The 7,194-nt window shown below is 45.6% G+C and overlaps 1 pseudogene; it reads left to right on the plus strand.

Moving 5' to 3' along the window:
• The first annotated feature begins 383 nt into the window (after window positions 1–383).
• LOC113270989 (uncharacterized protein C4orf19-like) lies at window positions 384–1,344 on the plus strand (annotated as a pseudogene).
• The last annotated feature ends 5,850 nt before the right edge of the window (window positions 1,345–7,194 follow it).

Raw genomic sequence — 7,194 nt, forward strand, 5'->3', positions numbered from 1 at the left:
CTGTCCATGATGGCTGTGCCTTAGATCACAACTTTTGGGATTTCTGAGTGGTGATACATGTATGAGGAGTCCCAGGCCATCCCATGACCTAGCTTGCTCCACAATGCCCAGTACTGAAGTTGCGTCAGCCAACCAGTCTGGTAGCGTCACTCCTCTCTGGTAGACTTTGGATAATGGAAAGTGGATTAGGTAAGATTCTGGTTTAAAGTAGTCAACCGTAGGAGCCACTGGTGTTTCTTGGCACAGCTGCCGGAGGCCGGCGAAGCCAAGGGCGCCACTGTCCCACTGCCGCCGCCCCTGCCCGGCCCCGGGAAGAGAAGTTAAACTTCGAGAGAAACCAAATGGACAATCTCCACGACAGATGGTAACAAAAAATAATCCGGATGGGGTGCAGGTGCTGTAAAAGGATACAAAGGTATCTCTTTGGTCCAGTTCAGGTGCCCTCCCCCCGCTAGGTCAAGCACGTGAACAGCTGCAAGGTGGATGCAGGTGACGCAGGTAGACTGAAAGGCAAAGAGAGTGGCCAAGTCCTGGTGCATAAAAACGAGCTGCAGAGCGAGGGCCTGGAGAGGACGACCAGCAGAGGCAGAGCCTGCGGGGGGCAGGAGCCCCACTGGCCTCCTCCAGGACCGCCCCCTCAGGGGGACACAGTGGGGGGACACTGTGCAGACAGGGCCGGCAGTGCCATCAGTGGCATTGGCCCCGCGGCTGCCCCTGAGCCCTCTGGGGATCATGGGCCCCACCGGGGTGACAGGGGCTCCTGCGTCAGTACCGCAAACAGCAGCCCCCATCCACTCAACTCTTCCAGGAAGGAGGGGACCCCAGAAAACAGGACAGTGTGCTGCCGGCCTCACAAGAGACCCAGATCATCCGAAATGGGGATTCCTCAGCTGCTTCCAGGCCAGAAGGTCCTGCCTTACAAGTACAAGACCATGATCTCCAATACCAGCTCCCGATTACCCTCCCCTTCGGGGCTCAGCTGTAGACAAAGTTGATCAGGAAGAAAAGGCTGGTCTTTCCAAGAGCCAGACTGAGGAGGAGCCCCCGGTGGGAATTCACCCTAGGGTGAGGAAGCATGGTTCGACTATGTCCTTCCCCTTGAAGAGAAGCTGGGGTTTGTTCAACGAGGCCGCGGCAACAGAAGTCCTAAATGCCTACTTTAAAGAAGAGGATGCTGCCCAGGCCGTGTCCATGGTCGATTCGAGAACCGGCTGGGAGGAAGCACCTGGCCCCGCGGGAGAGCCGGGTGGGGAGGCGGAGGACGAGGCTGCGGCTGCGGCCGCGGCCGAAGCCCTTGCAGCTTTAGAAGCAGCTCCTGCAGAAGACGTGGACGAGGCAGAGTAGGGCCCTGAGCAGGCGTCGCGGCGCGCGTGCGGGCTGCGCATGCTCCTTGCACAGAGCTGATGCCCCGCAGCGTGTACCCCCGGCAGGCTTACAGGGTATTTGCATCAGCATCGTTCTGATGATCGCGGGTGCCTGCGCCAGGCCGCTTGTCGCTAAGTATTGAAAGCACCACTGGACAGACGGGCTCGCACTCAGGACGCCAGCATACAAATCAGAGTGGGCAGCGTGCCGGTGCCCATGCAGCGCATGCAGAAATTAAACGGCCTGCTCGTCAACCCACAAATCTCCCTCCAGAACATCTGGGACAGATGTTCTTGAGAAGGCTCTGAAATCTCAGGGCTTAATCCCAAGGGCGCAGAATCACAGTACATTCTGTTTGTAAATTCTTTGTCTTGCTTTTGAGAGCCAAACGTGTGCCCAAACTGGAAAAGGTAACCGCCTCCACTGAAAGTGCCTAGTGTGTCCCCAGAGCACGGTTTACTTTGAGGGACAGTCACCCGGGGAACTAATAACTAACCACTTACTTGACATTGAGTTAAGCTCAGCAGCTTGTAGGATGGAACAGAAGCCACCAGTAAACAAATGGTTAGTTGTTAGCTGTGATATTAAGACACCTCGACCTTAGCTTTCTTACATGATTACTTTTTAATCTCCCTTGGGACTGGGGAGACCAGTCAAAATAATTCTTAAAGCTGTTTGTGTCATATTTGAGCTTTGAATTCATGATATTGGGAACAGCAAAGTGATAGATGGAGTGTTTTATGCCACTTAATATCCGATTCTGCTTAAAACATGACAACATAAAAAAATAAAGTAGTAAACTGTATCTCAAGCCAGCTTCAGCAAAAATACACAAATGATCACTTACGAAAAGGAAATGGTGGAGGTCTCATGGTATCTGCAGGCGAGGATGTAGCTGGACCTCAAGAAGAAATCAGAACCAGGGACCAGAAAGTCAGCACAGGAGCCCAGAACGCATACTCTCTTTGGGTGTCTCGTCTTTGCTTTTCTCTCTTTGCAGAAGGACATTCTTGGCTTCTCTGCCGACACAGAGACTGACTGGCTGACTTAGGCGCCATGAAAATTCCCAGGAGAAAGAATCTGATTGGTTAACTTTTTGGCAGGCACTACCCCTCATCTAATCAACTGCCATCATGGGGGCAGCGTCACACAGTGTAGACATGACTTCCTATCCACATTGGTAGAAAAGTGGTGCTGAGAGAAGCAAGAAGTACTGTGAGCTGTGTAGACAGACACCTCAAAGGTTAGTTACTATAAGAAATGGTGGTAACCGTAAGAGAGAGAAGAAAAAGGACCTCTGACCGTTGTATGAAACACACACAAATACACAAACCATGTGACACTGAACATTCTCTTGGGGTCAAGCATCAGGTGTTGCTTCAATTCCTCAAAGAATATTGAAAATTTACTGTGGGCATGGGTTTGGCTAAGTACAATGGGCACAAATTACCAGACAGGGCCTCGTGTCCTCATTTGAGTTAGGGAGAGGTGTCTATGGGAAAATAAGGCCACAGTACAAGAAAGTATAGTATTAAATATCAAGTAGTATGGATGTTGAGTTCTACCTGAGTTTATGTCTGTAATGAAAATTTACTGTTTATCTTTCTTTTTAAGGCCCAGTTTACTCATGGTGCAAATGCATACTGCTGTTCATTTTACGTTCTATAGTATGAAGACCGGAGGGACTAAGGAAGGGCCTATGGTTAAAAGTCCAATGACTGTGTCTCAACAAAGAAAGTGCTCAAAGAAATTTGGGCACCAGCGATCTACTGAAGCCTCCAGAGCCTGCCCCGCCCATCGGTGGGCCAAAATGCACGATGTCCTCTCTGCTGGTCATTCTGTGGACACCGCCCCACAGGTTCCTTTGTAAAAGCAGGTGTCTTCTACTGCACACTGTGTGAGTGCAGCTGCGCTTCAGAGCACTGTGGGAGCGAGCATTAGTCACTTAGCAGGGCAGGTTTCCAGAGCAGTAAACTTAGACGAGGAATAAGAAAAGCTCTTGAGTACAGAGTATGGGTGATTGCTCCTGTGGGGACTGCGCAAGTGAAGGATGGGCTGTAGAATGAGATGGTGAGAGGCCACTGGAAATTCCCTCATTTAGGCCAGGTTGCTGCCAAGAGTCCTGAAGGTGGCCGTAGAAACTTCAGTTACTGGGGCACCTGGGTGGCTCAGTCGGTGAAGCTTCTGCCTTCAGCTCAGGTGATGATCCCAGGGTCCTGCGATCGAGTCCCACATCAGGCTCCTTGCTCAGCGGGGAGCCTGCTTCTCCCTCTGCCTGCTGGAGCCTCCCCCTGCTTGTGCGCTCTCTCTCTCTCTCTCTCTCTCGCTCTGACAAATAAATAAAATCTTTAGAAAAAAAAAGAAAAAAGAAACTTCAGTTCCTGTAAAGCTATCATAAAAATCTTAATGGCAAAGATTAGATGTTCTGTTTTCGCTTTAAGCTCCTATGAAGGTTTATTTCCTTATTCTTGTAGAATCCTGTAAATAAATCTTTTAGTTGACTGAGGATCAGGATTAGGGAATAGACTGAAGAAAACAGGAGCCTCAAGACTATCTCCACCAGAAGAGCAGTCATCTGTGTAGCCTCTTCGTTCCACCCAAAATAGCTCTCTGCCTGACCTGATGCCGGGAAATCTCCTATTAGAGTTCTTGCTTATAGGTCCTTTGAATATTATTAATCAAGCCTGACACGTTGATGGGTTGATGGCGTTCGGTAGTATTTGTTGTAAGATATGGTGATGACATCAGGGATTAGCATGAATGTCTTTCAGTTTAATGAAATCAGATTACCCATAGAAAAGCTGTTGGGTGGAGGAAGGCTGGTAAAATAGAAATCATGGTTCTATTTATTCTGTGACAGTATAAACATAGCACATTTTAAAAGACCGAGATAGAAAATAAAAACAGACGATGAGCACCCTGTCATAGGTTTACCTCTGTCACATCACATTGCCTCCCTCTCTTCCATGACATCCTAGCCATCTGCCGAATGATGCCTGCTGCTAAGACCAGTGGTGTGGGCCGAACTGCTCTGCCAAGGTGAAATACACAAAGCTACGGCTCATCCCTCCTGAGCTGCTCCAAACAAATCGTCAGAGGGTGAAAATAACTCAGTGGCTGGATTTCCCGAGTTGACTTTGTTCAAAGCAATTTATCCAGATAAGCCTTCCTTTTTTCTCCATTATTCCGGGAAAATGCCATCAGAAAAGATCATGCAAAGTAAATATACTAGGTTTTAAGGAAAATCTATATATTCTACTTCTAAGAAATATGTATAAGGGGAACAAAAGGAATTATGGAGTTTTTGTTGCTGGTTTTAACACGAATCAACTGCGTCCTCATCATCTGGTAACCACCTCACCCTTTTTGTTTCCATAAAATTAGATAGTGGTTGGAAATGGTGGAAAGCATGCTGGTAAATCAAGAGGAAAAATTTTTAAGTGAAAAACTGAGATTAAGAAATTGCGCCAAGAACTTGGAGAACAATTTGACAGAATTCAAGCCAACCTGTGTCATTTATAATACAATTGACTCTAAGGACTGTGTGTATAAAACAGATTAAAATGACTAGTCCCTGGAGAAAAGGGATCTGAATGCGTAAGTACTTTTCTATGTCAGCCATGTTTTTAGTAAAATTTTGAGGACACTTTAAAGTTCACATTTGGTTCTAAAATTTTTAGTTTTTAGAAATGTAGTTCATGCAAATAAAGGTTTCTTTGGACCCAAATGAGAATTATTTTATAAGAGAAACTCCGGTTTAAAAACTACACCATAGAGTGCCTATCAGTGTAAGAAAACAGTTCAATTACTTTTTAATATTTGTCCAATCAAAGCAGCACCATATCTGACTAATTCCATTATTATAATTTGAATATTCTATTATGGTATCGATATCCTGCTGCTTTTACGGTATGCCTTGTTTTACGCAAGCAATGAATTCAGGCAAATGCATATGGAAATAGAATCCTATTACCCTCCGCTGTGTTTAATATGGTTCTGCTGGTTTTTTTTTTTAAAGATTTATTTATTTATTTTAGAGAGAGCACACGCGTGAGCTGAGGAGGGGCAGAGGGAAAGAATGTCAAGCCGACTCCCTGATGACCAAGAAGCCTGACGTGGGCAGAGCTCAATGCAGGGCTCGATGTGGGCTGGATGTGGTGCTGGATTTCACAACCCTGAGATCATGACCCGAGCCGAGATCAAGAGTCGGACGATTAACGGAGTGAGCCACCCAGGTGCCCCTGACTGCTGTTTTAAGGATACTACTCATTTTCCTCTCCCTACTTTCCCCTCTTTTGTCCCCATCCTCACCCCTGCCCAGTTCAGTAAAGTGCACTAGGCCAGTGGGATAGGGAGGGAAGGGATGATATATTGGTTAGAGTAAACTTTTTTTCTGAAGAACTACTGAATGTCAACCACCCCAATATAGTATAAGAACACTTTCCACAGTTGAAACATTAGCACGATTTGAATTAAGCTTTTCATTCAACAAACATAGCAGAATATCTGCATACTTGTTGTTTTAGGCGTTGGAAATACAAATATGAATAAGATAGTTTCTGACTCTTCAGTGAAAAGCATTGTGGGGTGGGAGGAGTGACAGACAATTTACAGTGTGGCTGGGTTTTAAAGGATTGAGTAGGAATTCACCGGGTAAGCAAGGAAGAGAAGGGCATCTGGGCAAAAGGAATAGTAAGTGCAAGGCAAGAAGATATGAAATGACAAGGTGTTTTGGAAACACCTAAGCAAATGGCGAGGGGAGGAGAGGATGGAAAGTGGCCAGAGATGATGTTGGAAAGGGACAAGAGCTAGATCACAGAGGGCTTTGTATACCATTGATTATTAGAGAGGCATTCTCTCTCACTGGATAGAGGTAGTACACATGGCCTCGATGAAATTGTCCCCAAACAGTGTACTTCTTTTGATTCTCAATTCATGCTTACTAATTTGTTTTCTGGCTTGATCATAGAGACACCTTGGTATCAGGAAAGGGACACTCAGAACAGTAAGCAGAAATAAAATTTTCAGTGGAAAAATAGAACTCCATTTCAGATGAGTAGACAGAAAGTTCAGAAAGAGACCCAAATCTCTTTGGACATTAATTGTATGATAAAAGTAGCATTTCAGACTGATACAGAAAGGATGGAATTTTCAGGAAATGATGTTGGAACAATTGGTAGCCTTTTGGGAAAAAAAAATAAAGCTTGATTCTCTCCCTTCCCCTCCCCCCCAAAACAACTTGATCCCTACCTCATTCCTTAAACCAGATAAATTCCAAATGGAGCAAAGATTTAAATATTAAAGCAAAAATATTAGGAGAAAATATCGGTAAGCATTTATTTCTCTTTTTAAATAGAATTGTGTCTTTCTATTTTTTGGAAATTATTTTTCTTAAAGTAACTTCTACACGAAACATGTGGCTCGAACTCACAACCCTGGGATCAAGAGTCGTATGCTCTGCTCTGCCAACTAAGCCATCCAGGTGCCGACCCGCACCAAGCCCCCCCACCCTGCTCCCCATAAACATTTCAATAATCCTAAGGTAGGGAAGATATTTTGTTTGACTTTTAAAGATTTTATCTATTTATTTGAGAGAGAGAGCAAGAGAGAGAGAGAGATTGAGAGAATGAGTTGGGGGAGGGGCAGGACCTTGAAATCATGGCCTGAGCCAAAGGCAGACATTTAACCCACTGAGCCACCCAGGCACCCTGGGGAAGATATTTTAAAGTTTGATCCTAAACTCAGAAATCACAGAAAGACTGAGAAATCTGACTACATAAAAATGTATAGTTTCCTAGTAGCACGTGAAAACTGAAAATAAAAACAATG

This window comes from Ursus arctos, chromosome X, assembly GCF_023065955.2.
Source record: "Ursus arctos isolate Adak ecotype North America chromosome X, UrsArc2.0, whole genome shotgun sequence".
NCBI classification, from domain to species: domain Eukaryota; kingdom Metazoa; phylum Chordata; class Mammalia; order Carnivora; family Ursidae; genus Ursus; species Ursus arctos.